Here is an 11,168-nt window from a genome sequence, read left to right on the forward strand (position 1 = left end):
GTTTTGCTTGTAATGAAGGCCAATTTACCTTTCCCCTCCTCTGTATGCCTCTGTATCATATTTTTAAAGAATACCTCTCCAGTTCAAGACCCTGAAGAGTCACATCTATGTTATTAATGAATAGTTAATAAACCTTGTCTTTAAAAACTCCTAAAGAAAAAGGCAATCAAATACACATTAAACTCTCAGAGGTCTAAATAACAAAGTTATGGATGATATTAAGTCTCAAAATATACAAACTTCATTAGTCAGAAAAAAACTAGTTTGGAGGTAAGTTCCCAGAACTTCAGTAGATACTTAAAATTGTTACAAACAAATTGTTATAAAATAAATGATCATGTACCACTTAATTTAAAAGGACTTACTATGTAAAGAGAAGACTATCTCCAAAGCAGGTGAAAAGATCATCCATGCACGCAACGAGCCAACATAATTCTAGAAAAATCAGAAACAACCACTAAGTCTTACTCATTTTCAAGAGAAAAAAAAAATAATCTGTGGTATCTAGTTGAGAGCTGAACTGGCTGAGGAAAACTTTGATACTTTAAGAAGTAAAAACCATAATCCAGAGAATTGATTTCAGAAGAACTTAAGCGCCAACTCTAAAAGTATCTTTCTGCCCCCGGAAGAGCAACTCAAATCCTATAGCACCAGTGAGGAAGAACATGAGGTTGGGACGGCTCCAGGACAGAGAATTCCATCCTGAGGCAAACCAAATTCCTCCACCCGACCCTCTCTATCCTGAGACGAGCAGTCGAGATTGTCAGCTCCTCCCGGTACTCCCTGGGCTTACAGATGCTCAGGACCTTTTTTAGATAACATCAAAAGACATACATCCTCAGGAAAGGGAACAAACAGAAATGACATCACAGGGGGGGTGATCATTGAATGATGATGGATTTAATCTCACCGGACAGAAAGAGTGGCCAAAGCTATAGGTGCCATAGACCTGTCTCAGGGGAGTGTTCCTGAGAAGATTATCTTCTGTCATGCCCTGTTCTGTAAAATGCCAGGATGGTCCTGCCCAAGAATCCTTTCAAAAGAGATATCCATGGGCCAATACATCTTGGCACAAGTGCTGGATCTTGTCTTTTGTTTACACGGAGTGAAAATCTGAGTGGACCCAGACTACCAAGGAGCCTGTTTCCAAAGATCAGAAGCATTAGAAACATGCATTTTTGTTTTCTTCTAAAGTCATTCTGACATTTTCTCTTGGTTAACATTAAGTGGTTATTCCACGTCTCAAATGAGAGAATTAAAATATTAAAGATACCATTTTATAACTATACATCACTAAAATGTGAATTTTTAAAGCAAATTGTTTCCATTTCATTCTATTTCTAGGTAGGGTGAATGTAGCACGTTTATTATTGTTGAAAGCAACAAAACAAATTGACAAATTCACTAAGATAATCCAGAAACACAAGAATTTTATCCTCTAAAATAATTTTGAGTACTTTCTTTTTTTAGCTTTATTGCTACTACCTTAGTGATTATATAAGTGCTAAAATAGAGTTATGGTAGAATTGTAATTATAAATCTCAGAATACTATCATATAAATGGGAATTTTGTTAGTAAATTACCTCCATTTTATTCAATCTCTACATAGTGTATTATATTCAATGCTATTTAACAAGTCTCTATTGATCCAGAAAAATAACAATTTTGTCTCCTAAAATGATTTTCAAATTCTCATCTTTAGTTTTCTTGTGGTACTTGAATTTGAATTTGAATACACAATTGCTCAAATGGAAGCTCAAGAGATCTACAACTTTTATAATACTGTTTATGAATTTATCTGAAAGTGAATTTCATTTTCTTTGATCTCTAGATAACAGGAAGATAGGATTTCAATTGTTGTTGTTTAACAAGTCCCCAGACACGAATCATAATCGTAGTGCAATGTGAATTTTACAGGAACAGTTACAATATGTGACAAATGTGAAGTCTGAAGTCCATTTCTTTTTTTCCCTTCTTTTCTGTATGTGGTTTATATGCATGCATATGTGTATGTGTGTATGTATGATGGTATTTATAGGTACCAGTACTGGGGCTTGAACTGTGGGTCTGGGCACTGTTTCTTTTCTTTTTTTCTTTTTTTTTTTTTTTTTTTGGCCAGTCCTGGGCCTTGGACTCAGGGCCTGAGCACTGTCCCTGGCTTCTTCCCGCTCAAGGCTAGCACTCTGCCACGTGAGCCACAGCGCCACTTCTGGCTGTTTTCTGTATATGTGGTGCTGGGGAATCGAACCTAGGGCTTCAGGTATCCGAGGCAGGCACTCTTGCCACTAGGCTATATCCCCAGCCCCTGGGCACTGTTTCTCAGTGCTTTCACTCAAGGTTGGAGCTCTATCACTTGAACCACACACTTCTACATGTCTTTTTTGGTAGAGACAAGTGTGATAGATATTTCTGCCAAGGCTGGCTTTAATACATGAGACTCTCAGATCTCAGCCTCCTGAGCAGCTATGATCACAGGTGTGAGCCACTAGTGCCCAGCTTAATGTCCATTTTTGCACACTAGGGGCCGAAAGTATTTGAATAAAGGTTAACCTATTGGTCTAAACAAATGATTGTTTTTAAAATTGTCTTAGGGGCTGGGAATATGGCTTAGTGCTTGCCTAGCATGCATGAAGCCCTGGGTTTGATCCCTCAATACCACAGAAAAACTTGGAAGTGGTGCTGTAGGAAAAAAGCTCAGGAAAAGTGCCCCAGTCCTAAGTTCAAGCCCCAGGACTGGCAAAAATAAAGTCTTAAAATAATTTTCTCTTCTGGGTGATTTGAAAGGGGGCAATTTAGGAAAAAAAAACCACCATCTTCATTTTCTTCTGTTGAACATGCTGTAGATCCTTAGGGGCTTGGGTTTTGTTTTACACATCATAATCTTGTACCTATTAAAAGCGAACTATACCTTTAAAATAAGGAGAAAGTGGCCTCTAATCACCTTAAGTCTTCTGTGGGGCAGTAGTGCACACTGACAGATGAGATTATGAGTTCACCAAAGGAGTCACCTGGGAGAAGCAGGTGACACGTGTTTACATGGACGTTCCATCTGTTACATATAAAGACTGTCCTTGGCTTACATACCGCGAAGACCACTGTGAGCGGAAGAAATGCACTTAAGACACAATGGCACACCAGAGCTTAGCAGCTATTACGCTGTCGAGTATCTGTTTCCCCTCTTTTTTTTTTTTTTTCCATTGGCCAGTCCTGGGCCTTGGACTCAGGGCCTGAGCACTGTCCCTGGCTTCTTCCCGCTCAAGGCTAGCACTCCGCCACTTGAGCCACAGCGCCGCTTCTGGCCGTTTTCTGTATATGTGGTGCTGGGGAATCGAACCTAGGGCCTCGTGTATCCGAGGCAGGCACTCTTGCCACTAGGCTATATCCCCAGCCCTCTGTTTCCCCTCTTGATGGAGTGGCTAACTGGAAGCGAGGCGTCACCGCCGCTGTCCACCATGAGGGTGTTTACCGCAGACTGCTAGCCTGGGAGAAAGATCGGAATTCCAAGTCTGTCGCATGGTTCCTGTTGAAAGCATAGTACTTTTGCATTGCCGTAAAGTTGAAAAAAACACAATCTCAGTCCAACTGTCATTAAGTTGGGCACTGCAGTCTGTCCTTCAGCAAAGGATTTGTCTTATTTCTGACAACTTGCAGTGTTTGTGCTACTGAAAGCCCAGCTAATGCTGAGTGTATGGATGTTATCAATTTGAACCCAGAGACACTAGATAAAATATACTAAAAAAAAATGCTAATGGCTCTGCATATGTATGGATCCAACAGCAGTTTTCTGAAAGTTTGCAGTAGATGTTTAAACTCTTGCTCGGTGGCTTGATTTTTTTAAATACCTTGTGGCCATGTTATAAATTATTTCACTCCTAAAATGAAATGGATTGAAATGAACCGACTTAAAAAAATCATAATGAATATCAAACATAGAGGGCAAAGAATGAAGTGTACGGAGGGCAGACTCCACAGTTCTGCCATCTAGTTTAGCCATCACAAGCCACAGGTGGCTACCAAGCATTTGAAATGTGGCCATTATGAATTAAGCATAATGAACACATGGATTTAGTGTGAAAAATGTATTTGAAATGTTCCTTTTTACATTAGAACTCTCCTCTACTTTTGCATTCCCTAAGGCAAGGAGCGTCCCACGCTTTGCACAACGACACATGAAGAGCAGGCTCACAGGAAGGTACTCAGTACAAACACTGCGGTGAAGAATAGGAAGCAGGATTTGAGACTCAAAAAGAATATTAACCTTTTCTTTTCCAGAAGTTGGAAGGAACTGAGGCACAAGGTTAAGGTATCTTTGAATAAGTCCAGAGGTCAGTTTTCCTAGAGCAATACAATTTGTCATATGAGTGCTGAAAATTACCCTCTTTTCTTTGAAGGGATTTCTTAAACATCGGATTCGTTTACATTTGAGCCAACTTAATTCCCACACCAGGCATTTGTTTCTCAAAAAATATAGTAACATATAAAGTATTTTATTTAATCAGCAGTTGGCCCACAGTGTTGCTTTATAAACCACCAGTGTAAAATGGAGACTTTTTTGGGTGCGCTGGTCCTGGGGCTTGAACTCAGGGCCTGAGCACAGTTCCTGAGCTTTTGTGTTCAAGGCTAGTGTTCTATAGCCACTCTGAGCCATAGCTCCATTTCCAGCTTCTTGGTGATTTATGGGAGAGATGTGTCTCCTGGACGTTCCTGCCTAGTCTGGCTTCAAACCAGGGTCCTCAGATCTCAGCCTCTTGAGTAGCTAGGATTATAAGCATGAGCCCCTGGCGCCTAGCTAAAATGGAGACCTTTAAAAGACAGCATTTGGGGCTGGGATGTAGTTCAGTGTCAAAGCACTTGTCTAGCAAGTGCAACATCCTGGGTTCAATCCCCAGTACCAAAAAAGAAAAGACAGAATACAGTAATAATAATAATAATAATAAAAGAGAGACAGGGCTGGGGATAGGGCTTAGTGGCAAGAGTGCTTGCCTCGTATACATGAGGCTCTGGGTTCAATTCCCCAGCACCACATATACAGAAAATGGCCAGAAGTGGCGCTGTGGCTCAAGTGGCAGAGTGCTAGCCTTGAGCAAAAAGAAGCCAGGGACAGTGCTCAGGCCCTGAGTCCAAGCCCCAGGACTGGCCAAAAAAAAAAAGAGAGAGAGAGACAGCATTTATTGAACACTTACCACATATCAGATGATGATCCTGGGAGATAAACACCATTATCTCAATATAATTGATGGAAGGACTGAAGCAAAAAGAGATTATATAATTTATCCAAGGGAAAATTACTCAGGAAGGAAGAGAACAATGACTCATATCAATGAATAATTCTTAGTTGCTTTTTCATTCTTCAGTCTCTGAGTGATAATTTCAAATAGATGACAGACACCTTCATTTTATTACAGGATGATGGCTCATATGTATCATTATCACAAGCCACTTTCCAATCCCAACTCAATCCACTCAATTACTGGAAGACAGATTTAAAGTGTGATTTGTTGATACCTGAGAAAGACTATGGTGATAGGAGTCACAGAAAAACTCAAATGGGTTTAAAGTGTTCTGTTAACTTGTGGTCTGACCTTTAACTACTTAACATTATTTTATCTTGGTTTCCTTATTTGCACAATGGTTGTAATGATAATATGCGACCCAAATGAAAAGCATTTCTTAGACATATTGATTTTAGCATGTGTCAAGCATGAGTCATTTAATACCATAACCAGTGAAATGATCACAGATTGGGCCCATTCAAGGAGAAAGGGAGAGAACTGGAAGTGGGGTATAGCTGAAAAGTAGGTCATGGCAGCAGTTAATTAACACAATCACGCACAATAAGAGTCAGGCAGGTAGCTAGTTCATGTACTTTCTCATAGTCCTGACTATATCATGTCTGTTAAAAAGAAAACCTGGAGGTATTGAATAATACCAGCTATCAGATTTGGTGACTACTAACTGGAAGTGAAAAGCAATATATTTGTTATGACTTACACTTGGTTTGTGCCATGTGTTAAGAGGCTTGGTCCTCCGTGCAGTAGTGATGAGGTGGTGCATCTAAAAAGACTGGAGGATAGCAAGAGAACACATGCAACTACATTGATCCACCAAAAACCCAGAAGTGGAGCTGTGGCTCAAGTGTAGAATGCTCGTATTGAGCAAAAATGCTCAGGGACAATACCTCTACATCACCTTTACTATATATATATATATATATATATATATATATATATATATATATATATGCGCTCGTGTCAGCACAAAAGCCCTGAGTTCAAGGCATAAGTAAATAACAATGAAAAGTTCAGTATATTTAAACCATTCCACGGTCGGGAGACTGTTAACAAATGATAGCAGTTGTGTTCGGATGTAACTCAAACTTTTAACCACAGATGGCCTGATTAAAATGTTCTACAATGTAGCAGAGAGAAGTGTGCATTTTATGAGTATAAAAAATCAAGACAGGGTGCATAGCAAAGCATGCTGGGAAGCTGTTCTACGGGATGTGATGGCTGGTTGGTGTGTAGCCACTCCTCATCCTAGGCAGGGCACTGCGTGGTACTAAGTGTGTGGAGAAGTACTTAGCATTGTAGTATCGCATCACTGCAACCTAGAAACGTCCTCACCCGCCCTCCTCTATCAGGGCCCTTTCGTGATGGTTTCCGTTCACACACACACATCTGCTCCACTCCTTGTGAATGCTGTGGTCCATTCCACAGTATGGCTGAACCACAATCTCCAGTCCTTCCACTTCCGATGGGGATTCATGGCTCCTGCTCTTTCTCCCCCGCGTTCCTTTTCTGGTAGTGGTGGGGTTTGCACTGGTGCTCCCTGGCTAAGTCCCCTTCATTGCCCCGCCAGCACTGCTGAACCAGGCCTCCAGCTCAGCACTGTGAGCAATGACCCATTAAAACCCTACACGGGTGGGCAGCGCCCTGAGGTGCTCAACAGGCTCTTCCTAGAGCCCATGCCCCCAAGTCATTCTCTTCCCTGGCCCCCACCAGAGCAGCCACGCGGGGGCTGAGCCCGAGGCCATGCCACACCGCGCTTGTCTGGAAGGCAGGACAGGGTGAGAACTGGGGATGACCTGTCCTTTGCCCTGGCCTCCTTTGGGGGCATCACCATGTTCATTTTCCAGATGAGACCAAAAAATGAGGTGTTCCCCAATATACCATAAGGATTTGCCCTTGAGACCCTCAAGCTGCCTTCTTCTTTGCATTCCCTGGGGGTCTGACTCCAAGAAGGGAAAGCTGAGGCCTCTGCCTTGGCTATGAAGACTTTCCCTAACACCAACTGCTGTCTTTCAGGCCCACCAGGCTGCACAGGTAACCGGGAAAGCCAGGACCAAAAGGCAAAACTGGGGCCACCGGCTGGACCGGCCCTTGTGGCTAGCACGGACATATTTCATCCTGTTCTTACTATATCCTTATGATATCAAAATGTCTTATCCCCAAAGGAAAACAAACAGAAAAATGTATGTTCTATGTTTTCTTTATGGTTTACCAAGACAGCAGTCTCTGAACATTAGAATTTGTAGATTGGTTCTTTGCTGCTCATGTTGGTTTCTGTTTGTACTTCCTCAACAAGACAGAGAAATGAAACCCGAAGTGTCCAAATAGTAGCCATAGATAAATCACTGTCCTTGCTCTTAATTGAGAACTACTAAATTAAGTCACATTAGCTGGAAAGCATAGAATTTATTTATTTTCCATCTTTCTGTTACTCAGTAAGTTCATCTTTACAAACGGGAATTGAGGTCAGGAGAATAATTTTTAAGCAAGACTACTTCTATAAACATGTCTGTGCTCTTTGGAAATAAATACATTGCTAAAGAAATGTCCCTTGAAATTGGGTATATAATAAAACAGAGAGCCTTATTCATTACCAATAGCTGATTGGTGATCAAATTTGCTTTCATGTTATAAATGTTTAGGCTGTGACTGTCTAGACATTTCATTAATACTTCTTGAAGCATGAGGGATATTAATTTATCCACTTATGAGTCACTGTGGATATAAAAAATAAATGAAATTGTTCTCATAATGTGAAATACTGAGTAACATAAAAACAATTTGATGTTCTTGCTTAAGATTCCAAATTGGATGTGGAGTAGGCAACAATATATTATGCTAAAATATGCTTTCATTAGTCTGGAATGTGTGGATGGGGCATTTGTAATTATCATGATTAAGAAGATATAATCTCCAATGCACGTGATCTTGGATATAAATAGGAAGCACAGTTTCAATGTTCTTAGAAGCACCGTGCCTGGGAAAGTGCCCACCAGATCACCAGCTGAAGAGGATCATTCTGCCTCTAAACTTGAACAAGAAAATTACTACTCTTCCTCCAGTTTTTGCCGTAAAATTATGGTGAATTAGGTGACTATATCCTGTCACTCTGCCATCATTAACTTTGGAAGTTTCATTTCACTTACCAAACAAAGAAAATTAACATGAGTAACCAGTGTCAAAGAAAAGTAGGATTTTTTTTCTTTATTTTCATGCTGGAGATTAAACCCAGGGCCTTGCACATGCTAAGCAAGTGCTCTACACCCGCAACCTACCTTTCTACCCACAGAAACATTTTTATAATGAGAAAGTATTATCTTTATAATTAGGGGAAAATACTTTATTAGAATAAGTACAATCACATAGTGATGTTTTTCTCCCTTGCAATGTTTGGACTATACATTTACATATACATGTACTTGGAAACATTCTATACACATATTTTGTGTTAAAAGCAGAAATAAAGGCTGCTTTTCCCCCCTAATTATAAACATGAAAGCAATACAGAGACTTTGAGATGTAACAAGAAGAATATTTGCATTTCTAAGAACAGCTAAAAACCCGGGACAATAAGTACAAAACAACAAAAGAGACTGTGGAAGGCAGAGATAAGGCAAACAGGCTAGTCACCTTGAAAGAGCTGACAGGGAGCTTCCAGGCTTTGGTTTTGCTTGGTAATATCTGGGTGCTGGAAATACAGGCGTCCTAGCTATGCCAGTGAGCTGACAAAATAAAAAGCCTTCCTACCCAAATCATGTTCTTTCTAGGAAGAGGAGCAGGACAAGGAAAACCAGCAAGCCAGAACACATTTGGCTGGTAACTATCTTTGCAGAAGAGTTAACATAGGAAGGCCAAACATTCTTACAACATGCTGTGTAAGCCTGGCTCCAGTGGCTCCCGCCTGTCATCCTAGCTACTCAGGATGCTGAGATCTGAGGATTGTGCTTCAAAGCCAGCCAGGGCAGGAAAGTCATGAGACTTTTATCTCCAATTAACCACCAAAAAGCTGGAAGTGGAGCTGTGGCTCAAGTGGTAAAATGCTAGCCTTGAGCTCAGGGACAGCGCCTAGGACCTGAGTTCAAGCCCCAGGAACAGCACCAAAAAAAAAAAAAAAAAGAAAGTTCAGCTTGCAATGTTAGTCTTTGTTTGCCTGGCATCTGGAAACTACCTAAAGTTCCTACATGAATATGAACTTTCCCTAAATAGTAAGAGTGACTTACTGTGCTCAGACTGTTCCCACGCAACATGACTTACACCACATACCTGTGTTCCTTCTGGGAGATTGGAGCTTTGATATGTTAGGTAGTTGGTAACTCTATGACCATCTCTCCATAAATCTTAGGCACTAAAGTTCCTTGGTAGATGGACCATGGATCTCTTTCCACCATTCATTATTAGAGAAATTAAGAGCACCCTGTGTGATCCCACTGGGAAAGCATCTTTAGAATCTTGGGCCTGGTCTCCTCTTCATTTCATGAAGCTTTTCCCTTTGCTGAATAACAAGATTGTTCAATAAAATGTCAAAAATCAAGGAAGACATGGAATGAGGTTTTCTTTTTTTGGCCAGTCCTGGGCCTTGGACTCAGGGCCTGAGCACTGTCCCTGGCTTCTTTTTGCTCAAAGCGAGCACTCTACCACTTGAGCCACAGCGCCACTTCTGGCCATTTTCTATACTATGTGGTACTGGGGAATCGAACCCAGGGCTTCATGTATACGAGACAAGCACTCTTGCCACTAGGCCATATTCCCAGCCCTGGAATGATGTTTTCAATCTCTGAAAGAAAATGACCACCAGTCCAGGCCAGCAAAGACAGATAAGATATGAACATAAACCAGTTAAGTGAAACAAGCCAGTTTTTCAAAATGATACAGGCTTTCATATGTGGGGTCGATATTAAAAAAGGCATCAAAGTTGGGGTTGGAGGTATGGCTCAATTGGTAGAACAAGAGCCAATGAGTGAAAGCCTCATACAGAGTTCAAGTCCTAGTTCTAGAACAACAACTACAAAAAGACATGGGAGTTAGCATATGGAAAGTTAACATGAGATTAATATATAGAAAGAGAAAAGGGACCAGTGTAAGGAGGAAGGGGGACAAAAGAAGATAATGGGGAAATATGACACATGCACATTTTAAGTGTATGCATATATATCACATACAAATAAGTACATTGCATACATGTATGAAAATTCCACAGTGAAACCCATTACTTTGTATAATTTACATATGCTAATAAAATGCTATCTACATATATACTACACTACATGCTCACACACGCACACACACAAAGGATAAGGGAACACAAGTGTAAACATTTGCTTCAGGTAGAAGGGAACTGCCTAAATTGCAAAAGGAGGAAAAAAATAGAGGATGACCACAGATAATGCTTATAGATTTAGAAAGGTTTGAGGAGTGGCCAAACAAATGATGTCATCTTCTTAGAGTAAACATGTAAATTGGAAAGTCAGAAATTTGAAAGGAATGAATGTTTTAGTTCTTTTGGAAAAGCAAATTAAATAAAGGATGGTAACTTGCCAGGCTTACCTAGGAGCCTGAAGAAATCTGTCCCGTAAGGCAGATTCTAACCATCTGGTAGCTCTTAAAACTGCCGACAAGAAAAGGCCAAGACGAATGGGTATTAGGAGAGAAATAAAGTGGGTAATTACAAGATTATCTTCCACGTGGGAGGACAAGGAAAGCTTTACGAAAGAAACAGACGTGAGCTGGACAAGTGAAAGCAATCACCTTCTTAAAACCAAAGTTGTATACATCATATGTACCATTAGCATGTAATGACTTTAAAAGACACACAACATGGTGCTTTATTTTTAGCGTGCGGGCGCGCCCGTGTGTGTCCTTAACACCACCAAGTGATGCTG

At 40.7% G+C, this 11,168-nt stretch overlaps 1 long non-coding RNA gene across 1 annotated transcript; it reads right to left on the reverse strand.

The window, feature by feature from the left end:
- Positions 1-954: 954 nt before the first annotated feature.
- On the reverse strand, positions 955-9,824 carry LOC125341917. Its single transcript, XR_007209106.1, has 3 exons — positions 9,553-9,824; positions 5,185-5,246; positions 955-1,140 (listed from the first exon to the last, which is right to left on the reverse strand). It is a non-coding gene; the product is annotated as an uncharacterized LOC125341917 (long non-coding RNA).
- Positions 9,825-11,168: the final 1,344 nt, after the last annotated feature.

The sequence above is a fragment of the Perognathus longimembris genome, chromosome 25, assembly GCF_023159225.1.
Source record: "Perognathus longimembris pacificus isolate PPM17 chromosome 25, ASM2315922v1, whole genome shotgun sequence".
Classification (NCBI taxonomy): Eukaryota; Metazoa; Chordata; class Mammalia; order Rodentia; family Heteromyidae; genus Perognathus; species Perognathus longimembris.